Raw genomic sequence first — 27,685 nt, 5'->3', positions numbered from 1 at the left:
GGTGGGTCAGAGTGGGTCACCGTGGGTGGTGGGTCATGGTGGGTCATGGTGGGTGGTGGGTCACGGTGGGTCGTGGGTCAGAGTGGGTCACGGTGGGTGGTGGGTCAGTGGGTCGTGGGTCACGGTGGGTCGTGGGTCAAGGTTTCATTGACCCACGCCAACTCTGGTACTGTATATTGTTATAATTACTCAATATACATTATTTAAAAGTAGATGTCGTGGTATTGCTAATTAAAATTTTACATTCAAATAATACTAGAAGTTCTATTCTAAAAATACACCAATCACACTTATTTTCTGTAAGTTGGCCGCCTGCCTAAGTTGGCCACTTTTCAATGGAACGGATGGTGGCCAACATAGACAGGTTTCACTGTATATATATATATATATATATATATATATATATATATATATATATATATATGTGTGTGTGTGTGTGTGTGTGTGTGTGTGTGTGTGTGTGTGTGTGTGTGTGTTTATTCAAGGTGAATGTTTCCATCTTTATTGTTCATGATTTTACTCTTTGGAAAACAGTGACAATATAAGAATTTAGTACCTCAAACAACTAGGATTCATTAATGCAATTGATTTCTAATATAAGTAAATAGTTATTTAATCATGGCGTTTAAAATATGTGTAGCTGGTTGACTTAAGTGGAAGCAAATACACTTTTACAGGTAAAGAAAATAACTTATAGGTTCATGCCTCTACATTACTTGAAGAGGATCTTTCTATTCGTGTGGGCAGCAGCAAACATATCCACAACTTGTTAAAGATCTAACGATTTAGCAATTTTCTTCTCAATATAAAGTAACACTAAGTTTTTCAACCTATCATGAGTCATTGACTTGCGTATACAAGTCTTTAATCTTTTCAAAGAAAAGAATGACATTTCACATGTGGCACTAGAAACTGATATAATCACAGAGATGATACCTAGCTTGTAGGTTTCTAGGAATGCGTTTTTGTAGACACAAAGAAGATCAACGAAATTCGTTAAGGAATTAGCTTTCGTTTTCTTCTCGTCTTCATACAACTTAATTGTTAGAGCAACCCACATTATGCTTTATTTCTTGTTTAATTATGCTTTTTTAAATTTATGCTTTATTGTTAATTTCAATGATTATTTTACATTAATCGTGTATAATGTATATTTATTATACATCAAATATTCTAAATATCTTGATCTATTTATCGATTTTTTTTTGCAACTAGTTTCTCTCATATTTAATGAACTTTCTATACTTAATTCTTTGTAAAGAGATGTGCTTTGCTCGAATAAATTTTTTCTATCATTTGTGTGCGCCTTACAGGTACATATATACAGAAAAGGAAAGTAAAAGATGCCACCAAAAAGTACAAAAAGTGCTTAAGTTCAAAAAGTAAACATAACAATACAGTGATGACGCCAGAGGGGGGCAAGGGGGGCGAGCGCCCCTCTAGTAGCTACTTCTGCCCCCCTGACTACCACCTAGACTGCCCCCCCCAGACTCGTACAATCTTTAAACATTCTTCATGTAGTATTATATATCAGTATCATAACCAATCTCATTGACAAATTGTAGTCTACTTTCCATGAATTTACTATGTGGCAGATTAATCCTCAAGCTTTCTTCTTTGAGCGTCTGGGTATGCACGCATATTTCTGTTTTCTAATTTAGCCCCTTTTGAGGTAAATTTTAGTTATACTTCTTTCTTATGATTTTTAATAATTGTGCCTAGCGAACAATAGTAGAGTTGGTCGACTTGTTTTCTTCTCATTGGATCAACTTCGATTGGAAACAAAAGAAAGGTAAAACCAGTTACGTAACTTGTTTGTATTTGTCCAGGTTTGAAGTTTTCAGTTTCATATTTTGTTTTATTTAAAACTTCTTTTTTCTGAAACATTATTCTCGGCTTCCAATATTCAGAGGATGTGCTTATAACAGCTTAGTTTGCAACTACCAGGGCTTAATTTTTTGAAGGAGATAAAAAGAGTTGTGGTTTCCCTTCCTGCAAATGATAATAATAAAATTATGGAATGAAATTGATTCCCAATAAAATGTATTGTCAGAGTGCTGATCTTTAGTTAGTAATTGGTTTATACTAGTGCTCCTTTACTTATTTTGTTTCAAAGTACTGACGTGACGTCTACCATATTGACTAGGAACTGCTGAAAAATTCGTAGCCCAACCCAGAAGGAGTGCACGTGAATTGGTGAAGTTTTACTTCTTCTTCTCTTCCCCCGAGAGTCAATATACTACCTTGTACAGTGCTCCAGCTTTTGCAGAAAAGTTAAAAAAATCTAGATTTCCTCGCACCACTGTTCGTAGCACTACCCCTATCAGATCTAAAATGGCGTCTTTCAAGTGTTATTTAAGTTTGGGAAATAAGTACACGTAATAGTTAGACGGAGCTAAATCTGCGGAATAAGAATGATGATCTAGACATTGAAATCCTAGATTATGCAATGTCAGTTATGTTCTGCAATGTCAGTTATGTTCGCAGAGGCTTGATGGACAGGTGTATTCTCCTGAAGGAACAGAATTCCTTTCTTTTCATTTTCCGCAGCGTTGAACTTTGAATTTTTCTTTCAGTTTTGTAAGTAATGTAGAGATTCTGGATTAAATATCTGACCATTGAGGAGGTATCTACCACTCCATACTTATACCAGAAGAATGTTCCAAACAGTTTCTCAACCTACTTCTGTGTCTTGAACTTCTTGGGACGATGGAGAAATGAGTGCTACTACTCCATTAACTGTTATTCCGATTCAGGATCATAGTGGTACAACCATATTTCATCTATGGTTACTATTCGTCAGCGAAATTGATCAGCATTACGGTCGAATTGGAAGAATACTTCTCTTAATGCAGTTACCCTTTTATTCTCCTGACATATTTTTCTGAACCCATTATGCCGAGAACTTGCGCATACCCAAGCCATTCTGAATTATGCTACCGACGAGTTTCAAAGAAATGCCCAGAATCCCTGACACAAGTTTTGCTGAGAAGGTAAAAACTGAGAAAGCGGGGTGCAGACCTCAGACTATAATAAATATAAATAGCTTAAATTATTTTTGTCACACAAAAACTGGGGTGGCCTAGGCCCTCCGGCCCCGGGCTATATCCACCACTGGCTGAAATGCTGCAATTTTCAAGAATAATGTCACAAATTGCATCCATGATTCCAGGAAGAGTCATTGCTTTTAATCATCCTGGATGTAAAGCATAATTTGTTGAGAAACTGCTATGTTTATACTAAGCCACTTACTTCTTCACCACTATATATAACGGAGGAAAGTCCCGTTGTGTTTCACTGATTTCCTAATTAATTTACTTCGGTGACTTTCCTTGGTGGAACAAAAATGTTATAACAGTAAGGATCGGGATGTTCGTGAAATTATCTGTTTGGGCACACATAATCACTTGAGAGGCCTGAGAAACAATAAGAATTTCATTATTAATATGAAAATTTATATTTGTACATACAGAGATATGTTTTTGTAAACTACGGTTTCATTTTTCTACCTAGTACCTACACTCCTTCTGGATTGGACTAGGACATTTTCAGCAGCTCCTCGTAAATTCTCTCTCTGGCTCTCTCTCTCTCTCTACATATATATATATATATATATATATATATATATATATATATATAGAGAGAGAGAGAGAGAGAGAGAGGGAGAGAGCGAGAGATACGTAGCATATAGACGAATGTTACTTGTAGCATACGCGAAAGTAATTCAATTTATGTTTAGGCTTCAAAAGTTTCATTGAAAAATATTTCATGTGCAGACGTTACTTATTTGTTAGTTACAAATTTTATCTATATATATAAAAGAGAACGTACAAAATCCTTTGTCCGCTCATCACGCTAATACGGCTGAACCAATTTCTTTCATTTTTGGGGGGTTATTAGGATTTGGACCCTAGATGGTTTTTATCATATCACTTTAATTTTTAATTACCAGTGTCTTGAGATAATTGACCATTCAGGTGTCCACAAATCCTTTGTTAGTTCATCATAGGTAAAAATAAACGTATTTATATGCAACCCGCATGACCGTGTCACTCGGCGGGTTAACATAAATGACAGGCGATATACAGCGGAAAATAGCTTGAATCTTCTGTTTAAAATTTTTTAATTGATTTGCTTATTTTTACAGACACTTTTACAATATGCCAGCACCGGGATGACCGCAGCGAAGCGGGGCGGGTTAACATAAATGACAGGCGATATAATGTTAAGATTTACTGCAATCTTCTATGGTTTTTATCATATCACTTGAAAGCGAAAAAGTAAAAATTATCTAAGTAACAAAGTTTATTGCGTTCCGGGGTGACCGCAGCGAAGCGGGGTGAACGCTGCTAGTCTATATATATAAAAGAGAACGTACAAAATCCTTTGTCCGCTCATCACGCTAATACGGCTGAACCAATTTCTTTCATTTTTGGGGGGTTATTAGGATTTGGACACTAGATGGTTTTTATCATATCACTTTAATTTTTAATTACCAGTGTCTTGAGATAATTGACCATTCAGGTGTCCACAAATCCTTTGTTAGTTCATCATAGGTAAAAATAAACGTATTTATATGCAACCCGCATGACCGTGTCACTCGGCGGGTTAACATAAATGACAGGCGATATACAGCGGAAAATAGCTTGAATCTTCTGTTTAAAATTTTTTAATTGATTTGCTTATTTTTACAGACACTTTTACAATATGCCAGCACCGGGATGACCGCAGCGAAGCGGGGCGGGTTAACATAAATGACAGGCGATATAATGTTAAGATTTACTGCAATCTTCTATGGTTTTTATCATATCACTTGAAAGCGAAAAAGTAAAAATTATCTAAGTAACAAAGTTTATTGCGTTCCGGGGTGACCGCAGCGAAGCGGGGTGAACGCTGCTAGTTTGAAATAAGTTTAATTTATAATCATATAGATCTAACATAAAAACAGCAACGAAATACACAATGTAATCTAAAATAAGTCAAACGTAATAAATATGTCATTTTTGGTATGGCAAATAGCCGCCCCCCGAAAATGTATCTGCCCCTCCTTTGGCCCCCTAAGAACTTAAAGCTGGCGTCGTCACTGTAACAATATAGTATGGAGTTCTTGTATACTATTCATTGTTGGCGGAAAAATTTCTTCTTTTACTTTCGTTTCTCCACATCAAAGGATTACACCGAAAAGTTTACAGAAATGAAAATAAGCTTTTCATTGTTGCATTGTTATGTTCTCAATGATTTTGCATTGTAAATATTGGCTTTAAAAAATATTAACACAGTATGTTAAACTTTCAGTTAAAGAGAATTTTCCAAGAATTGTGCTATATATTTTAAATTATGCTTTATGCTTTATTTTCTAAAATTATGCTTTTAAGACTAGTTTCCCAATGTGAGTGCATTTTGGCGTTCACCCAGTGTCGTGACCATAGTGCTCTCAAACGGGTCGGGTTTTCCCGACCCGACCCGACCCGACTCGGATCGGGTCAGTTCGGGTCGGGTCAACTCGGGTCGGGTCAGTCGGGTCTGTTCGGGTCGGGCTGTCGGGTTGTCGGGTCGGGTCAGTCGGGTCAGCTCAGGTCGGGTTGTCGGGTCGAATTATTCGGGTCGGGTTGTCGGGTTGGGTCAATCGTGTCAGCTCGGGTCGGGTTATCGGGTCAGGTCAATCAGATCGGATCACGGTTCGGGTCAGTCGGGTCGGGTCGGGTCATGGGGTCGGGTCAGTCAATTCGGGTCACTGGTCGGGTCGGGTCGGTCTTCAACCCGACCCGACCCGACCCGTTGAGAGCACTAGTTGTTGCAGAAACTTGTTGTGATTAAATGGTGCTGAATTAGGTAGAATTGTACCAACTTTTTCACAAAAGGGTACCAACGGGCCGATGAATGACAAAAAAGGCTGAATTTGGTACAATTGTACCAAGTGTGGCAACAGTGGTCTCCACTAATAGTAAAAATGATGAATGGAAATCGTCCTATGCTTAGAACTCCCAGATTTTCAAATTAAGAAACCAGGACAACATACATATGAAAAGTTAGAGAATAGCCATAGTTAGGAACTTGCTTTTTCTTGAAATGTTAGATTTAATTAAATACATATGTAACAGGTCAACGCTAATCAAAAAGTCACTGACAGGGAGCAGACTATTTCTATCTGTTGGGTATTGATGACTAACAAAAGATGACATTTTTTAAATATCTCATGAAGGATATTATTTTATGGTTTAAAAAAAAACGGATTATTCGAAGCAGTGGCGGCGTAAGGGCGGGGCGAGTGGTGCTCCCGCCCCGGCCCCGGACAGTAGGTGAAAAATAATTAGTAAAGCACCTTGTTAGCATGAGCCGTACAAGGGCCGTCAAGGTTTATAATCGACACCTTTCCAAAAAGTAAATGCAAATATTACACCAAAAACGGACGAAACAACAGAAAAGTCTGTCTAATAAAACTAATCAGTGCCGGATTTCTGTATAAACTAAAAAAAAAGCTATAGCTTCGGGCCTCACTCTCTTGGGGATCCACAAAGAAATTTAAAGAAAAACTGAATGTAGATTAAAAATAAATAAAGTAAAAGTTTCATTATCATGGGGCCTCCCATAGAAATTTAAAGGAAAGAGCTCTGAATATAGGTGAAAAATAGATAAAGTAAACGTTTCACGCTCTTCGGGGGCCCCAAAAAGAAATTTAAAGGAGAAGGCTGAATGTAGGTTAAAAAAATAAGAAAACAAACGTTTCACTCCCTTGTCCCCCCCGAAAAAAAGAAAAAAATTGAATGTAGGTGAAAAATAAATAAAATAAAATAAAAGTTTCACTATCTTGGGGCCCCAAAGAAACTTAAAGAAAAAATTATGTGGATTAAAATATGAATAAAATAAAATTTCACTCTATTCAATAGCTTCAGAGAAATTTAAAGGAAAAAACTGAGTGTAGATTAAAATATAATAAAGAAAATCGAAGTATATTGTGTTATTTACATCCTAAGGTCTTATGATGCAAGTAATGGAGCCCCGTCTGCTAGCCTGCTTCCTAAAATATCACTATTTATTTATCAGTTCAATGAAAGGGCACAGAGAAGGGATCAAAGTACATAATGATTTATTAGAGTACTAGCATTCTGTGCTAACTAAAAGATCTTTGGTGCAGTCGCTATAGTCGCTGATTCACTTGTTTTCTTCTGTTTTTTTCTTCTTTCTTTAAAAGTCGAATTTTCTGCGAGCGAAACCCTTTTGCTTAGCTGGTTTTAGCATTTTTGTTCTTGTCTTGTAGCGTACGAATTTACACTTCAGCCCACAATTTTAGATTGAGAAAAATTTTCAATAAGAAAACAAGTATTCAAATATTCAAAATATTCCAGCATTATAATTGATCCAACTCCTGATAGTTCTCATGTGGAACAGCTGCCATTCGATTTGTTGACATGCAACGTGATTCTGTTCAAGTTCGGGAAGCATTTATTGATTTCATATCTGTCGAAGGAAAGTCTGCTGAGAGTATTTCTGCTGAAATACTGAAGAAACTTCAACGTGATAGGCTTGATATTAAGACTGCAGAGACCAGTCTTATAATAATCAGACTACAATGGCCGGGTAATATTCTGGAGTTCAAACTTTGATACGGAATATAAGTCCTTTGGCCATTTTCATTCCTTGTAACAATAATTCACTGAACATTGTGGCGTATATGCTGTGCACGTTAACGCTCTGGCGGTTACTGTTTGGAGCAATGGAACGTTTGTTTGTATTCTTTTCTAGATCTACTCACCAATGGAATGTGCTGCAAAAGCACGTAAAGATTGGTCTGAAACGTAAAAGTGACACCAGATGGAGTTCAAAAGCAGGAACTGTAAAGGCACTTTCTAGTCAAGTCGATGAAGTAATTGATGTGTTGGAAGAACTGCGTGACATTTCGACTGAAATGCTTGATACTGGAGGAGATGCTGGTCTTATTCTTGCAAGATCCAGTTATTTAACTTCATCACTTTATACTGTATTTCTGGTCTGAAGTTCTCTCATATTTTGATCAGATCCAAAAATGCCTTCAATCTCAGGATATGAGTTTCAATCAAACTCTTATTTAGTTACACAGCCTGGCTGACACCATTGATACCTGGAGACTTGAGATGGCCAAGAAAAGAACACAACTGTGGGTACACGCAGTAGGAGAAGATGCATACCTGGAGAAGAAGCAAAGAATGAACATCTGACTGCACAGGCCGCGGTAAGGAGCTTTATCAATGAAATTCTAGATGAGATGTGACAACAAATGTATGACCGTTTTACTCACAAGTAAACCTTACGTTTGGGTGAATCGAGTTGCTGACTGAAACTTATATGAGCAAGTAGTACTAAATGTGGGCAGTATTTCAGTGAAGTTGTAGGTGCGAAGCTCCAGGGGTTTAGGAGATACAGCTACCAGAACATCATATTGAAGTACAGAATAGTCTTCATACAGTTGGAGGTAAAAGCCCTGCAGGACCACTTGTAACGACAAAAGGTGAATAACAAATATATGGCTACATATTAGGACTAGGGGGAAGTCATATAGTAAGGGTATACCTGACGGCGGCCATCTTGAAATCCGCCATTTTGAATTAAGATTAAGTTTTTAAAATAGGAATAGGGTCATGTGATACATGATTTAAGGGGCAAATTTAATCAGAAGAACAATGGTGACATTAATTTTGATTTACGCGCAATTGGTAAAAAGTTACAGGGGAATTAAATATTGTTGCAGCATATGTATTAGTCCTTTAACCCACTTTGTAAATTTTGTGTTAATGATAATAATTAAATAAAAAGCAGGTGGATAAATATTAGGCCTATGGTAAGAGTTGCCCTGATGGTGGCCATGTTCAAATCCGCCATTTTGAATCAGACAAAAGTTTTAAACAAAACGCGTAACAGTGACACCTTATTAATAGCAAATTTTACCATAAATCCAACGGTATAATCATTTTTGCTTTATCATTAACCAGCATTTGTTACGCCACCATTGTATTTCTTATTAACTTCTAGCCTGAAGTCATCTATTGCATTATCCTATTCCCATTTAATTTTGTGCTTGTTAATGATAAAGCAGAAATTGTTATACCGGTGGAATTATGGTAAAATTTGCTATTATAAGATGTCACTGTTATACGTTTTGTTTAAAACTTTTGTCTGATTCAAAATGGCGGATATGAACATGGCCGCCATCAAGGCAACTCTTACCATAGACCTAATATGTATCCACCTGCTTTTTATTTAATTATTATCATTAACACAAAATTTACAAAGTGGGGTAGAGGACTAATACATATGCTGCAACAATATTTAATTCCCCTGTAACTTTTTACCAATTGCGCGTAAATCAAAATTAATGTCACCATTGTTCTTCTGATTAAATTTGCGCCTTAAATCATATATCACATGACCCTATTCCTATTTTAAAAACTTAAACTTAATTAAAAATGGCGTATTTCAAGATGGCCGCCGTCAGGCATACCCTTACTATATGACTTCCCTCTAGTCCTAATATGTACCCATATATTTGTTATTCACCTTTTGTCGTTACAAGAGGTCTTACAGGGCTTTTACCTCCAACTGTATGAAGACTATTCTGTACTTCCATATGATGTTCTGGTAGCTATATCTCCTAAACCCCTGGAGCTTCGCACCTATAACTTCACTGAAATACTGCCCACATTTAGTACTACTTGCTCATATGTGTCTCAGTCAGTAACTCGATTCACCCAAACGTAAGGTTTACTTGTCAGATGTGTGACCTGGGACCTATTCCACCATTGAACTTTGCAATTTTTCACTTTGCGCTTCACGAATGTTCCACGAAAAAAAATATTTCTGCAAAGTTAAAAGTGCAAAGTGGAAAGCGAACACTTGCAAAGAGTTTGCAGAAATTTCTGACTTTTGTTCCACCATCATCTTAAAACTGAAAAGTTCAGAGGAAGAGTTTGCAAAGTTGTGTCGTATTTTGCAAAGAGAAATGTTTCGGAGGTTATTATATTCATCGTATAATGAATCAAGTGAGGATGAGACTCCTAAGAAAGTGCATAAATCAGAATCAACTTCCACAGCATGAATTTCATAGAATGCTTTCGTTTGACAAGTGAGCAAGTAGAATTCGTATTGGAGCACATTGGAGAGCGTCACTCTTATCGTTCCCGAGATATTGGCCAAAAATAGCCCATTTCCAGAGATTTAAGAAGCCATATCTCGGGAACGAGAGATCATATTGGTGTTGACCAATATCTAAAAGGATGGTAAATATTTTGGTACCAAATAGTGACCAGTGGCCATTGTCCAACTGGCTACTGGTTTGGCCACTGGCCACCAATTATTATCGGTACCAAAATGTTTAACATTGTATTAAGGATTAACTAATACCAATATAATCTCTTTATGATCTACCGTTTCCGTGATATTGGCCAAAAAATAGCCAATTTCTAGATATTTAACGAGCCATAGCTCGGGAACCATCAGTTGTAGAGAGATGATATTGATGCTGATCAATACCTAAGAAGATGGTTAATATTTTGGTACCAAATAGTAACCGGCGGTAATGTCCAACTGGCCACTGGTTTGGTCAATGGCCAGTTGGCCAGTGGCCATCAATTATTATCGGTACCAAAATGTTTAACATTCAATTAGAGATTGATTAATATCATCTCTCTATAACTTACCGTTCCCGTGATATTGGCCAAAAGGTTGTTCCGATTTCCAGATATTTAAGGAACCATATTTCAGGAACCGTAAGTCACACAGAGAGCATATTGGTGTTGATCAATACCTAAGAGGATGGTGAATATTTTGGTACCAAATAATAACCGATGGCCACTGATTAACTGTCTACTAGCCAATTGGCCACCGTTCCCCAGATACTGGCCAAAAAAGTTCGAATTTCTAGATATTTAAGCAGCCATATCTTGAGAACTGTAAGTCATAGAGAAATGATATTTTGCTAATTTTTGTGAGAAAGAGAAGAAGGTATGGATAAAACGTTTTAACATCTAGGAACAATGACAGTTATCCTTCCCGCTCCATCTCTCCATTCTTTTTAAGTTCGCTGTGGCAATGCTCTTGAAGCATTCTCAACAGGTTAATTAACTGATTTGTATATGGTTACTATACAACAACAATTACCGCTGAGACCCAACTAAACTCATAATTTATTAGGTATGTTGCAAGACACGATACCAACTACGGAAGTGTAAAATAAATAAATTCTTGTATAAAAGTCATTCAGTAAACATACCCTTCTTAAGTTATTCTCTACTTGTACATAGGAAACTAATATGTGCGTCATGAAATCGATTGCAAAATAACCTACTTGCAGAAATATTTGCTTCAGAACAAATATGACTCAAAACAAATAACATTTATGAAAAGGGTTCCACAGCACTTCATAGTAACAATTACCATTAACTTGTTAGATACTGGACGTAAAATCCATCTAAATAAAATAATAGAAACACATTTGCTTTACTAGAACACATAGAACACATGAATTAACTCAATTAATAATTACTACTCCAACAGAAACATTATAGTGATTACACATCGTCTAATCACTATACACTGTAATTTGTGACTCTACACTGAGAAAAATCAATTATCCGGACAGCGGTATATTGTACAAATACAAGGATTCGTTATGTTTACTAAGGAAATCTGTACGGAGCGTACTTTATCCATATGCTACACAGGTATTGCCTTTTACCCGCTTAGATATTACATCATGTCGCTGCAGGATGTCTGACATCTAACACTCTTCTGTATTTTACATACGTATACGTATGTTAAATACTTCAGCTATATGTTATATATGTCCATCTGTGTGTGAGGTCCTGACCGCCTATAGACTCCTCTTTCTTGCACCATAGATGACGTCATGAAACAACGGTCGTTTGCTTGCGAGTTGGTTTATAAACGAGGTTGTTTACAAACGGAAAAGAAGAGCGGAAGGAAACAAAAGCCTGGGTAAGTGCAATAGTAAATTATCACTTTAGTTAAATATTCCATTAATTATATATTCCTTTAGTATAACTTGCTTTAATATAGTACTAAACAAGTAATGTGATTTATGACTACAATTCTTACTATTGTAACTCGTTAATGGTTGAGGAGAAAGGAATGGGTTAATCTGAATTTTGAGAAATCTTTGAATATTACTGTTTTGTAACTTTTTACATTTCAATGTACGCAAAATGAATGTTATGTGTTTATTCATTCCTTTTTATATGTGACGGTTTATTACTTGATGGAGATTTACTACAGGACTGCTTAACATAATTGCTAAGAAACCGTTTTCAGCGCGAACATTTTCTTGTGTAGTGAAGATTTAGGATTTAGATTTCTGGGCTTTCGGCATCAATGACCTTGTTAGCCCGTCACATGTGAGTTATGACGTCCCTCGGTGAGCACACTATCCGGGGAAAGGGAAGGAAGCAAACGGCCTGGGACCTATGTGTTGGGTACCACCCGGCATTTGCCTGGTGTGAAATGAGGAAAACCCAAGAAAGCCTCATTCAGGATGGCTGGACTTAAAAGCTTTTGATACTTTTTCGACCGAGTGCCCCTACCGGAATCGAACCTGGGTCCGTTCGTACCGAAGGCGAGAGCGTTAGCAACTACGCTACGCGGAGCCACTTGTGTCTAGAAAACTTATTTTTACATTTGCAACAAAATTTATTTCATTTCTTTCTTTATTTTTCTTTGTCTTTTTGTTTTTTAACAATAAAACAAAACATATTTTACAGCCTCACTGAAATTTAAAAACAACGGTCAGGGAGAGCTCACCTTTAAGGTTCTTTTTGTTTTGTTTTGTTTTGCTTGTTATGTTCTCTAGTTAACTAATGTTTGAGTTACTGAGAATTAAAACATTATTATTATTGTTTCATAATTTTGGAACCAAAAATTAGATGTTTTTCTTTTTTTCCTTGTGTTGACGTCATTGTGGCAAGTTGGGGTGTTTGTATCGTACCTTGGCATTAATTTGGTTACTAGCACGTAGTTTCAAGGTCATAAGTTGCTGGCCGCTTGAAACAGCTACTACACAGCTTGAAGAGTTAGGAGTGTCAGGCGTTTGACTTGCAGCTTTCGTTACAGCGTCTAAATTGCAGTATTGGATTGCGTCCAGCTTCTATCGCTGGTAAAAAAGTTATATCGCTTTCGTAATATGGTAAGAAATAGAATGTAACAGTTAGGTATAGTATATATGACTAGTTTAATCAGTTGGAACTTACTCTGTTTCCTTGTCTTATTCTTTCGATTATGTTTAAGTACTGTGACTTCATAGTATTGTTTCACTATTTCTAGAAGGAATTAAGTATTAACGAAGTAAAGAATAAGCAGAAGCCCACTTTGATTGACGTTTACTATTTCTCATACTTCATTGAGAATGTTTTGATCCCCAATTGCGCAAACTTCTAGTGTATATATATATATATATATATATATATATATATATATATATATATATGTGTGTGTGTGTGAGTGGGTGTGTGTGTGTGTGTTTGTGTTTGTTTTTTGTGTTGCTTACACTGCTTTAGAGATGAGCTCCTTCATGGCTAAGCGGTTAGCGTACGCGCCTTTGGTGTGGAAGACCCGCGTTCGATTCCCGGCGAGAGTGGTTCGGAGTCCATGTTAATCAGTAAGTCCACGTCTCATCTCTCGTTGCAGAAAAGGATATTAAAATCAACTTAGCACTGCTTTACAGATGGAGTTGTTTGATTCAGGGTTCGAATGAAGCTTTTTACGGGAAGCAGGCACGTAGCCAAGGGGTGGGTCCAGACCCCCCCTTTGGATCCAGAAATGAAAAATATTAAGGAAAGATGAAACAGATGAATCAGCCTCAAAAATATAAAGCTACAATAAGCGTTTGGTTACTCTTTCTTACGAGGAGCTTTGTGTGGAGGAAACGGGGAAACGGGATCAAGTTGAAATTGGATATTATTGTAACGGAACATTCCGAATTCCATCTAGCTCCATGTTAACTCTATGCAGCGGCGCAAATCTGTCTTCAACATTGGGAGGGACGCGTAAGACAGTTCTCATAATTTTTTAAAGGATGTTCAAAATATTTATGAAGTTGAAAAACAATGCTGCGGAGGATCAGGGGAGCAGAGTTGTCTTCAAAATTGTGAGGCGGGCAGATTGAGGGCTTATTCTGGGGTGGGTACATAATTTCATCTTACTTTCCTTTGTGGCAATCAGACACAAATCATCACATTTCTCCCCAAAAATTGCATTTCAAATCGGATTATTGAGGGGAAAGTCCCCCCCCAGTTCTAAGATTGGAGGGGACATGTCCTCATCCCCCGGAATTTGCGCCAGTAACCCTATGGACTAAAATGACGATCGATAAACCGGTTCTTTCAGATAGCCTGTCAGTTAGAACTTAAGCAATGCCCAGAATTACCAATAATATCAACCATTTTGAATTTCGCGGCAACACTAATCCATTTTATAGGATGTCTTTACTCCCGAAAGAGATCTCGTTGCTATCCTTGACGGCATTAAACTAAGATAAGAGAAATAGAAAGAAGACGAGAAGAACCGAGTTCGAATGACCTCGGAAGACTATGTCTTTGTTAATACTTTTTTCTATTCTTTTACGCTAGATTTCTTCATAATTCTTTAATTAAAATACGTACTAACATAGGGCCTATCCTTATTTTATTGTCCTAACAAATCAATATGGATATGTTGTCAGTAAAATAGTTTAGATTGATCGATCCCCTGGTGTTGTAACCACAGTATTTCAAGTCACGCACCCCCCTTCCATTACGAAAGCCTAGCTAAAGGAACGAATATATGCTACCAGTAAAATAGTTTAGAATGATCCAACCCAAACGAAGCAGGTAATTAACAATAGTACTAGGTATGTGTAGACTAAATGAGGTGATTTGCTTCGTGACCCTTCGAACAATGTACGAAGCGGATGCAAGCAGTTAGTACATGGAGTTAGCTTACCTAAATTTAGATTTCGCTTTCCGAAATCTTAATGGATGTATTAAGTGATTTCGTTACTTACACTCTGTCTCTAAATACAAGGATTCAAAACACATTTTCGATTCCAAACTATGACTCTGCTAGACAAAGAAAGCATAGGCCAGTGTATGTTTTACTTCATTTTCATATACGTGCTTGTAGGTTTTCTCGGGGACTTGGTTTCCTCCCACTTTCTCATTCCACCAAATATTCCATAATCATTAACTTGCTTTAATCACCGTCTCCCTTAGCCTAACAGCATAATCATGGGACATTAAACTCAACGACTTTATTTTTATTTTCAAGTGATTACTTTTCTCTCCCTTATTTATTTTTAATTTAATTTCTCTTTCAATTTCCCTCTTTTAGGAACATTAACATAATTTGCAATTCTTGCTCATTATAATAACACTATTAAAAGTCCCATATGCAGCTTACCACGTTGTAACCCAGCGGAAACAGATGAACAACGAATATTCTCGGAAATATATATTGCTTACAGCGACGTAGCGAGCATTACAAGATTGGGAGGGGGATGAAACTTGAAATTGCCAAGTCTTGATTTTTTTTTTTTAAAAATGTCAAGTCTTGATAAAAAAAATGCCAAGTGTTTCGAAAATCTTACAAGCCCTGTGGAAAACTATTACAGCAACCTTATTTTCATATTCGTTCCATTCCATGCCCCGTCTGAGACACGAATAAGATCAGCCCTTGTTCCGCTCTCGAGTCCAATTTTAACATCTAACCTCAGGATCATTATCATCACAACTGTTAATTTGATAACTCATGGCTATGTTAGGTGACCTCCGCCAGCTAATCTTCACGAGAACCTTTCAAGTTACAATCAGTTGTAGAAATGCATTTAAAAACGTAGAATAAGGTAGGTTATATTTACTGTTTGTGATGTAGAAGTGCCTAATTTACATATTAAACATTCAATTGAGGGGTTCAGTGAGAGACCAGGCTAACCTACATCCAGGTCAAGATTAAGATTTTGACGGAACAGCATACCAATGTCATTAATTGACCTTTGCCTCAACCACTTGTCGGTGTGGCTTGTCCTGAGTCAGGGGCGGATCCAGGGAGGGTCTATCGCCCCCAAGAAGAGGAAATTTTGTGAATTTTAATATAAAATAAACCCACCCAGAGTTGAATCTCTTAAAAGTAGCTATAACTTGTAAGTAGTGGCATTACAACCCACCGCCCCCCAGTTGTCCATCCTGGATCCATCCCTGTTGTATACTAAGCCAAACTATGAATATCAGACGTATCCTTTGTAACGTGCTGTTTTCATTTGTTTCCTTTTCTTTCAGAAAGTTAAAATTGTCAGTTAGCCTAGTCTCTCGCTAAACTGTCAATTGTGACAAAGCACACCAATAATTGTTGATGCCAACTAAAACATACATATCCAAAGCCTACAAAATATATCACATTATTTAAGTTTTTTTTTTTTTCAAAATTGCTTGCAATGTTTTTCTTCGTGCCAAGCATCCGAATGTCATCTTGAATTCTGACCTTCTCATTTCACTACAATTCTTTGAAGTGTAAAAATGCGCAGCTTTTTTTTCCCTCTCTCTCGCTCTCTTCAGTCCTTCAGTCTCCCCCACTTTGATTTCATGATTTCGCACTCTGATGAAAAGTATTAAACACCAAAACGGAAAAGTACTAATATATAACCTCTCTTTTAGTAGCCCCTCCAACCACGCGCCCGGGGCACGTGCCTTGCTTGCTCGCCCATAGCTCTGTGAGCTATATAAGTAACATACAATGCGCGCGCATATGTAAAGTTGGTGCCAGCTTTGATTCTCGCTGAGGGAGTATACATATAATGTTGGTTCGAATTCCATCAAAACCATATTCTCATTTTTGTGTAACCTTGGTACTGAAGAAGACAGACTTCAACAAATATTCCTGTCGGGCCTCGGTGGCTCAGTGGTAGAGCGTTCACCTCTGGTGTTTGGGGTCTTTGGTTTGATCCCAGCTCGCGCCAAGTAAACTTTGTGGTGGACAAACACCGTGTGAGTGGGTTTTCTCGGGGTTCTCCCGTTTCCTCCCACTTTCTTCATTTCACCATTTCATTCATTATACCATCATCAGCGTCTCCTTTAGCCTAGCTGGTATACTCGTCGCACGTAAAACTCAGATTTCAACAAATATTCCCTTTTCAGCAAAACATTAGGTTAAATTGGAAACAACGAACTAGATCACATATTTCCAACTTCATTATTGATACAACTATTATATACAGGGTGCATCAGAAGTCCCTTGTCATCCTTTCTGAAAACTACAGGGATGTAGTTTAATTGAATGCGAGATAAGAGATACACATTAGGCCCAGAGGGATACTTTCGGATTACATCACGCGGACGGTCGCCATCTTAGATTCGAAATTTTAATACGGATGATAAGTGGGTAGTGTGATACATGGCCATGCACTAAAATGTTCTGAGGATGTCAAATATGCAATCAGATATCATGTAACTTATTCTGGTGAAATGTTATTGGCAATGAACCAAGTGAGACTATATGTAGTGGTATGTCATACCCTTCTGTTTTTTTTTCAGTGATAGAGACATACCGTTTCTGGTTTTTTAGTGATCAAGATATACCTTCACGGAAGAATAAATGCTAAATACCTTTAATAAATCCATTTTTATACGCATTGACAAAGATTTTATTTCTTATGTAGAAGTAACTTCTAAGTTGACAATACTGACATTTTTTACCTTTTTCTACCTTTTGTTTGTAAATTTAGGTGTTCTCAAAGAAGTTCATTAGTTTATATTTTGATGTGCCATATTGAATTGTTTCTTTCGGATGTTGGTATGTGTCGTCTTGTCTGAAGTCTTATAAGCGTCGTGTTTTGAGCATGGGCGGATTTAGGGGATTGCAGTGGGGGCGGATCTTACGGGAGTTTGAAATACCCCTCATTCGAGTGTGTGGTCCAGGAGTTTTCCCGCTGGAAATTGTTAATATTAAAAGTCGGTTTTTGAGCACTTTCGTGTATAATTTTCTGATACAAGGTAAGGGGCTATTTTTATTTTATTTTATTTTTTTTTTCAGAAAGTTGTTCACGATGAATGGATCAGTCTCTCCATTTTTTCTCCGTAACTAAAGAAGCTTTCCAGTGGTTTTCAGACATTATATAAATAGAAATGCAATCTTGTAGGCTTCACACTTCACTGCATTTGAACATTTAGGTAGCCGGTATGTCGAGTCTAAATCGTAATAAAACGCACCGCCTCTGATTGTTCCCACTTCGAACACATTTCGCTGTTATAGTCAGGGGTAAAAGCGAGGGGGAACGCGGAGGACGGAGTTCCTCACCTCGAAAAAAACATGTACGGCGTCTCCCAGACCCTAAAATGGTACAATGGGCAAAGATAGGCAGGAGGAACGGCGTGGAGTGATGCCGCTACCTACCGTCCCCCCACCTTTTCAGGTCCACTTTTACCCCTGGTTATAGTATATGTTCCACATGTCCCTACTGAGCAATAAACATTTGCAGAAGCTTCTTCCAATTAATGTGGACACAAAGTAGGATATAGGGTCAAATTCATGCACAGACGATGGCGATACTTTGTTCTAGATGATAAAAATTATGAATATTTACTGCACAAACCATAGGCTTAACATGTCCACAAAGCTAGAAATTGAACAGCGTTAGGTCCGGTGATCGGGCAGCCATTCAACTGCCTCTCGTCGATCAACCCATGTTCTAGGGAATTGTTCAAGTAGTGACGCACCATGAATCCCATAATGAAGAAAGCGCCATGGTGTTGAAAAAACTGCGAGAATGTACCATCCTCGGGCATCGCAGCTCGCAATATCTATCTTGTACGAGCGTGAGGTATTATTCCGCAGTTAATTTTATGGAATGAAAAAGTGACTGATTAGACGTATTCCTCATTTGTCTGCCAACACCATAATTAATTTTCTTTGCGCTGGTCATGTTGGAGGAGGCTTGCACGCGGGGTTGTCAGGTGACCAATTGTACATGTTTTGCCTATTAACCTTCCCATTTACGTAGAGGTCAGCTTCATCTGAAAAGAGTATTTGCATAAAAATGTTAGAGTTTAACCATAATTACTCGATAACTCGGTCACAAAACTGCACTTGGCGATCAAGATCGTTCTCGTGGAGATGTTGCTTCATTTGCACCTTGTACGGATGCACTTCTACACGCGCAGACCCTATGACTCAACCCACATTGCATTAATAAATGACGTGTGCCCCTTTGGGGCCACATCGAGAAGGAAGTCAGCACTGCCGTAGGCGTTGCTTCATCTGTAGCTGTCTACGATCGTCCGCTACGTATGGCCACGAATGTGCCCGTCTCCTCAAATTTAGTTAATTACTGTGACACTGCAACATATAACACAGTCACATTGTGGATGATTCTGTTTGCAATCGGTAACCACTGCACAGGCACTCCTCCCGCCCCACAGTTTGAATATTTCGATACATTCCTTACGTGCTAACGGTATGGTTCTACATCTAGAAGAAAGAGGTAAATGCAACGTTCAATTGGCAATAACTTTTCACCAAATCAAGCTCCATGGAATCTGATTGCATATTTGACATACTGAGAAAATTCTAGCCCGTGGCCATATATATATCACATTACCCACCAATTTATAACAAACAAATTTAATCCAAAATGGCGGCCATCTGTGTGAGTATTCCCAAACGGCCTAATGTATCATCCATCTCACATTCAATTAAACTACACCCGTGTAGAATTTAGAAAGGAACTTCGTATGATGTATACAGGGTGTTTCGAAAGTCCCCTGACACAGGGTAACTCTGTTATCAGAGTTACAACAACATGTAAGAGGAAAAAACATTTCTAAATATGTTGTTTTCAATCTAAAGTGAACACAATTTAAAAATCGGAGGAGCAGTTTGGGCTGTACTCTTTATGCACCCAATGTGGAATGAAAATGCAATGTTACCATTTACCTGGACCCACAACATATGTGAATGAAGTTACTGTTTGAAATGGGGGCTAGCCATCGACATGTTAGCGTAAAAATCAGTAACTTCATTCACTTATGTTGTGGGTCCAGGTAAATGGCAACGTTGCATTTTCATTTAACATTGGACGCATAAAGAGTGTACAGCCAAACGACTCATCCGATTTCGAAAATTCTTTCAACTTACATTGGAAACATCATATTTGGAGACGGTTTCCCAATTACATTTTGTTGTAACTCTGATAATAACCGAGTTACTTTATGCCAGGGGACTTTTGAGACACCCTATATATCTTATGGAATATATGTTTGATGTCCCTATAACTGTAGTATAATTTTGTTTAAATTTACAAGTTATTACAAGTAGATTCTGACTTACATGCGTAAGAGTTTGTATGTAACTAACTAATGAATTCTATTTCATGAAATTTACATTGAAATATTTAACACAAAATCTTTTATATTCATGCTTAGTGACTTGGCTTTGGACTGCAACTGATTATTGTACCCCATTATTGCTTGAGAAGAAAACCGATGTCCGAATCTTCATTTGGAGAAATCAAAGTTCTATTGGAATGCTGAGGATTGCAATTATTAATTTCTAGACTTCAAGGTGCGTAAATTATATCTAGGTATAATCTGTGTTTATTGTTATAATTACTATTACTATTATTGGGTTTAGAATCAATCAAGTACTTCATGATATTTTAGAGGGATCAATATGGCTGCCAGATAGATAAATATTTGAGCGTCAGGCCCTTATTTCTTTTCAATTTTATATTTAATCAATGTCTATTTTTTCCCCCTCATTATTCCACCAAATCGTATTCCAAGATCATCAATTTTCAATACGCATTTGTGACTGTCAGCATACATAGCATAACCGTAGGACGTAAAACAAAGATTTCTTTTTATTTTTCGTTTTCATGTCTTTTCTCCATACCTGTGAAAAATAACGCCTTCAACATCATAAATTTGTATGCTACTTGCCTGCATTCGAGCACAGTAATCAACTATTTGGACATTACGAAGCAAAGCAGGTCTACTTTGCAGTTAGCATAATTTTGAAAGGATGTGACATAATGATATTGATGTTGCAATGTTCAGCACCGTAGATAATTAAACAGTGCTAGTAAATAAATCTGTAACAATTGTATTGGTGTTTAGCTTACATGACCTCCAGACGGGCCATTTTTTTTACAACATATTGTTACTTGTAGATACTCTATATGAGGGGCCGCGGTGGCTCAGTGGTAGAGCGTTCACCTCTGGTGCTTGGGGTCCCGGGTTCGATCCCAGTCCCCGCCAAGTGAACTTTGTGGTGGACAAACACCGTGTGCGTGGGTTTTCTCGGGGTTCTCCCGTTTCCTCCCACTTTCTTCATTCCACCATTTCACTCATCTCTCATTATCACCGTCTCCTTTAGCCTAACCGGCATAATCGTGGGACGTTAAACTTAAAGATTTCATTTCATTTTTAATTTTAAACTGATAAACAGTGCGTTTCTGAATAAATTATGTCAAGTTATTTGAGTGACGAACACTGGTAGAAAATTCTGACTACTACTGGAACATTTTGATTTTAAGGTGACGACTACTGGTGCAAGGATTTTAAAATATTGTTTTTCCTTCAACGGCTACTCCTTTTTGAATTCTGACTACATGGTCATTATAGGAAGGATCAGTGAGTCTTTCCAACTATGGTACAGCTCCGACAGATTCACGATGCTGAGAGAAGAGACAAAATAGTATGTTTTCAACCTTAAAGTGAGAACCACTGGCGTTTTTACCCTGCTATGCAAAAGTAAGTGGGTACTCAATGGGGTTCCAATGCGGTACCTAATTTCTGCATTTCAGATATATGGAAATGCATGTGTCTAAAATGTAAAGAACTGATATTTGTTTACTGAAAACTGCAACTCGGTAAGCCTTAGGGATACCGAGATATGGGAAAATAAAGAGCGACACGATATTATGTGGGGCTTGCCAGGCCCGTATCCAGGGAGGTCTAGGGGGGCCCGGCCCCCCTATATTTTTGCTGGCCTCCTCTCGCAAAAGAACTATAATATGGTGATGAACTATCATATGGTTGGATCGGGCCCCCCCTAACTTCAGCCGGGCCCCCCGCATATTTTTGGGCTGGCTACGGGCCTGGGGCTTGCATACTTGAAGGTACAATTTGGAAAATGAATTAAAATATGACTAACTGCTATCAAGATATTGTCAAATAAAGGGAGGACCAATACGGGTATGGGATTTTCGTGTTAGATGATAAAATTTCCGAAACCGGTCATGGAAAATTAATAAGCACCAGTAGCAATTCCATCTTCAAGTAATTAGATATTTCGATGGGGTGTTAGAACATCTTACAGTCTACTAAGATTAAATTTTAAAAGCTTTTGAAAATATAACTTGAGATTTGTAAAGAGTATTAGAAATATATAAGTATAAATATGTTTACCTAAAACTTCCAGCCAGTACATCTAACATATAGAGAAACACCGTGAAATAAAAGAGTATGAGATGTTGAAACTTCGGAAAAATTATTAGTCCCAACAAAATTAAATAAGATGGTACATCTATGGGTTAAGTGAGTACCTCATTACAATTTCGATGGAAAGATTAGTTCTAGGTTTTCTTCAGGCAGTTCCAAAGGTTCATCGAGCTGTGTAAAAGAGTGAAAATTCCCTGTGAATATCTAATATAGTAATCAAAATATAACGAGTCATATGTTTTATGGCGTAAAAATAGAGATCTTTAAGGATTTGTACTTCTGGGTCTTTGCTATAAGAAAGAAATTCAAAAACCTACTCTTTGTACCTTAATAGACAATTAAATCAGTGAGAACACAGTAACTTAGTGGTGGGGTGTTTACCTAGTATGTTTTGCAGAAACTACACTGGAGTATTCTCTTAATCCACAGAGATACGATCACACTTAACTGCCCATTTAATTTTAAAATGAAATTAAGGCAAATGAATGTTGATGATAGAATTGATGGAGTGCAAAGGTGGGAGGAAACGGGAGTACCCCGAGAATACCCACGAATACGATGTCGACTACAAACTGACTTGGCCGCGGATCGAACCAGGAACCCAATACACCAAAGATACGCACTCTACCACTAAGCCACCGTGCCTGCACCCATTTAATTGTCTATTAAGGTATATACGGTAGTTTTCTGAAATTTCTTCTTCTTACAGCAAAGACTCAACAGTACAAATCCATGTGGGTCTCCATTTTTACGACGTCATAAAATACATAATTACTTATATCTCGGTTGCTATATTAGATATTGACAAAGAATTTTCATTCTTTTTGTACGCTAGGAATTATCACGCTTGGATTTACCCGAAGAAAACTTCGAGCTGAATTAATCTTTCGATCGGAATTGCCCTGACGAGTGTGAGGTACTCACTTAACCCATATAAGTACCATCTTATTTAACATTTATTAAGATCAAAAGTTGTTTTATGAAATTTCAAGATCTAATACTCTTTTATTTCACGGTGTCTCTCTAGCTGTAAGACGTACTGGCTGGAAGTTTTGGGTAACTCTATTTTCTTTTCTAATACTCTTTACAAATGTCAAATTATATTTTCCAAAGCTTTTAAAACTTAATCTTTTTAGACCCATGATGTTCTAAAACCCCATGGAAATACCCAGTTACTTTAGGATGAAATTGCTACTGGTGCTTATTCAGATTTCATGACCAGTTTCGGAAATTTTACCACCTAACACCAAAACCCCGTAACTGTGTGGGTCCTCCCTTTATTTGACAATATCTTGATAGCCATTAGTCATATTTTCATTAATTTTCTAAACTGTACTGTCAAGTATGGAAGCCCCACATACCTATGGTGTTCCTATTTATTTCACTATATTTCGGTAACTGTTAAACGTACCGACTTGCGGTTTCGGTAAACACACACCTGTAACGTTCTTTATAAGTTTATTAAAATATATTTTAGAATGTTTAGAAATGGGAGGTCTGTGAATGCCATAGTACCCGAAAGCCCCCATAAGGACGTGTGTGTAGTGTACTGAATTGAAACTACTTTTGAGGTTGTTGTTAGCCCTCAGTAATTACGTTTTCGAAACTGCACAATCTAGTACGCAAACCTCACACTTCTATGGTGTTGTTCTTTATTTTCCCATACCTCGGTATCCATAAGGCTTACCGAGTTGCGGTTTTCTGTACTAAACAGATATCAGTTCTTTACATTTTAGAGACATATATTTCCACATATCTAAAAATGCAGACATTAGGTACCGCATGGTACCTCGAACGCCATTGGGTACCCACTTACTTTTGCATAGTAATACATTTCGAGTTGTTCAGCATCAATAAACACTTTTTTTTAATTAATCGTTTTTCTACCAGAAACCCAAAAGTCTATACCTGACCGACCAGGTTTTGTCCATTTAATTTAAAAAATGTTAAATATTTTAAAATGTAACATTTTAAATATTTTTTTGATTTTTGTTTCAGGTATTTCATGCATCAAAACAAAACCAGGATTCTGCATGAAAGACAGCGAAAAGAAGCAGTGTAATTTGTGGCTAAAAGCACGTCCTTTCTGAAGACAGACCCGATTATATTCACATTCTTTTGTACGAATATGTAACCTTAATAAATATACTGCTCCACAAATTATTTCTTTCTTCCATAAATTAGAATAAATGTATGTCTGTTTAAAGAAAATGTTTGTTACGTTAAGTCCTTTCAACTCTTTTTCTCTGTAAATAAGAACATTATACCTTGCAACATTTTTTTTATCATTGTGCAATTCCGATTGGATAAAGTAAATCTGCACGAAGCACTATTATTTCAGACATACATTAATAACTAATGTATTGTTCTGTGAATAAGGCAATGGTATAGTGAACATGTTTTAACATAAAATCTGTAACTCAGCTTTTCAGTAGTCAACTTTATTGAGAATCCGAAGAAAGAAAGAAAAAATGTTGGACTTTTCAACAACGAATTTCAAAATTAGTTTTGTTCGAGTTCTGGACTAATCCAAATTATCCAGAGAAATCATTTATGTTGCTCTCTACAGATGTATCCTTTATCCAAATTGTATGAAAAGGAGACTTCATACATCGCTATATTTTGTATGAACTATGTTTCGTATTTATTTAATCACTTTGTACCTTTCTCTAGTGTTGACAACGCCGCAAGTGTCAATCGAATAATTTAGTGTTTCACTCATGTAACCTTGTGACTAACGTACGTCCTGTCGGTATATATATATGTTACTGGGTTCGATTAGCGACAAACAATTTTTAGCGTTAAACAAATACAAAAATCTACACGCAATGAGATACGATGATCTTTGCCTCATAGACAATACCAAGCAACTAACTTTACTGAGTGTGGTTGAGTTTACTAGTGGTATTATCTGGGTATAATCAGTGTTCCGAGAGCTATACTTCTTTTTGTGCTCTGAATTGCAAACTTTGATATAACCGTTTTAAATTATTGTATATCTATCTATCTATCTATATATCTATCTATATCTATATCATATAAAATTGTAAACTAGAAACTTCCGAGTAGTTCTGAGAATCATCGCTCTTTCTTTAAATAATGTATGAGACTATTACACTGCTCGTTACTTAAAATGTTGAACTAAGAAGGATACATCCAGGAAAGTCCAAATTTGCAGAATGTATAGAGCAGGGAAGGATAAATATGTTTGGTCGATGGCTGCACAGCTTCTCATACCTGTGAACTCCGCCAGCTACAGTTGATGAGCTGTGGCATGGGATCGTAAGACGCATGGCTTACCATACCAGAAGAGAACATCCTCTCGATGTCTCGCTGTGTTACAGTCGTTCTGGTTGTGAATGTTGGGTCAGTTCTGCTCCTTTGTCACCACGTTGTCACCGCTTGGTATGTTAAGGGTTAAGCATAGTTGACACTTACTATTAGATATCGGCTTGGGAACTTTGGCGTAGCTACCCTGTCTCCTTGAAGTTTCATTTTTAATGGCGAGTACTGTGTAGGAATCATCTTGTGAGGGAACACGTTTTCAGCTGACACCATGTTTTTAATTATAGCGTCATTTAAAAAATAACTTATCTGTTAATTAAAATGTGCAGAGAAGTTATTTCTGGAAAATCCTATTCACGCCTCTTGTGGTAACAACTTCTGCATTTTGGAAGAGGATATTATTAAGGAAAAGAATGAGGTAAAGTCGTCTTTATATAGTACACACGGAAAAGAAAGTATTTGACAGTTGACAAATTTTCTTTTGCCAATAGCTCGGGAACAAATGAATTAATTTGGATCTTTTTGTTGTTATTCTTGACAACCTGCCAAAGTCGGTACTCTAATAGGTTAATTTATTGTTGAGTTTTTAGGAAAACAAATTTTGTCAACTGACAAATATTTAATTTCGTAACTGTACAAACAATGGATGATAACGGCTTAATAAATGACTTACGTAAGTCTTGTTTGAGTTTGAACATAGGATTGTACATGGCTGTGCATTTTGCATTATTATTGAAGTGCTGCAACTAAGTTATTGCAAAAGGTATGATAAATTCTTACAGTAATATTGTCACATATTGATTTACTCTGTATGAAAACTAAAATAGTTTAACATATGGTTACCCTCCTTTGTGCCAATAATTTTAAAATTAACGCTTGTGCCACTTTTCAACCTTGGCTTTGCAGTAGGTTTCCAAAGAATTAGCAGGAAGTCCAAACTTACACCCTGCAGATAAATACATTTCTCTGGACAGTTTCACTGCTCCAAACTAAGATTGAAAAGTGTAAATTTTTAATCTTATTATTATTGGCACAAAGAAGATCAACCATATTTTAAGCTATTTTTGTTTCCATACAGAGAAAAACAATATGTGACAACATTACAGTAAGAATGTATCATGCATTTCTCACTATGTTGCAGCACTTCAATAATGGTGCACTATACGTACAATCTAGATCCTGAATATGTCCAATCCATATATTACAACAAGGCAATACGTATGCGATACAGGTAAAATCCGCATATTTCATATGGACAATCTATAAGCTACATACATCCAATCCATACATTACATATGGCCAGCCTGTACGCGACATACGTATAATCTATATGCTGCATGCAGACAGTCTGTAAGCTGCATATGTGCACTCTGTATGGTGCATACGGATATTCTGTATGCTGTATCGGGACAAGCTGTGTGCGACATAAGGAAAATCTGTATAATACATAGGTACAATACGTACACTGTATCTAGTCGTACGTACGGGGCACAAGTAGACAAGTCTACAATATAGATGCTGTCTCGGGGTTAAACGCAAGAAACACACGTACAGAACGTATATTGCATACTTCTTGAAATTATGCTCCGTCCTGATAGTCAGTGAGTGTCGTCATTATTAACCCACATGCTACATACGATCCTGACGTCACAAAGCTAGATATTACCTCCGTATATACTTGTTGCTGCAGATGACGTCACACGAATGACGTCATTGCACTTATGCGGACAGTTCGTATAATGCATACTTTTTCAGCTATACGTTTGCTGCAGGATGTTATATACGGTTGTACGTTAAGTCCAGAAACTACAGGAATTACGAATGTAACCTACGTTTTTAAGTATGCCACCTACATTTTTTTTTCTCAGTGTATACCCTGTTCTTCATCTTTCAATTACATTCATATCTCGAAAGTCTTTTTCTGTTCATCAGTAAATAACTTTGCAAAGACT

At 37.2% G+C, this 27,685-nt stretch overlaps 1 protein-coding gene and 1 long non-coding RNA gene across 3 annotated transcripts in view; both read left to right on the top strand.

Annotated features, from left to right (window-relative positions):
* The window catches only part of LOC145680885 (monocarboxylate transporter 1-like), a 229,929-nt gene that overhangs the window by 67,979 nt on the left and 134,265 nt on the right, over positions 1-27,685 (top strand). The window lies entirely within an intron of this gene.
* LOC145681552 (uncharacterized) lies at positions 20,314-24,608 on the top strand. Its single transcript, XR_014130810.1, has 2 exons — positions 20,314-20,568; positions 24,447-24,608. It is a non-coding gene; the product is annotated as an uncharacterized LOC145681552 (long non-coding RNA).

The sequence above is a fragment of the Thermobia domestica genome, chromosome 3 (genome assembly GCF_964235325.1).
Source record: "Thermobia domestica chromosome 3, izTheDome1.hap1.1, whole genome shotgun sequence".
NCBI lineage: Eukaryota > Metazoa > Arthropoda > Insecta > Zygentoma > Lepismatidae > Thermobia > Thermobia domestica.
This window is presented reverse-complemented; position numbering and strand designations above follow the sequence as displayed.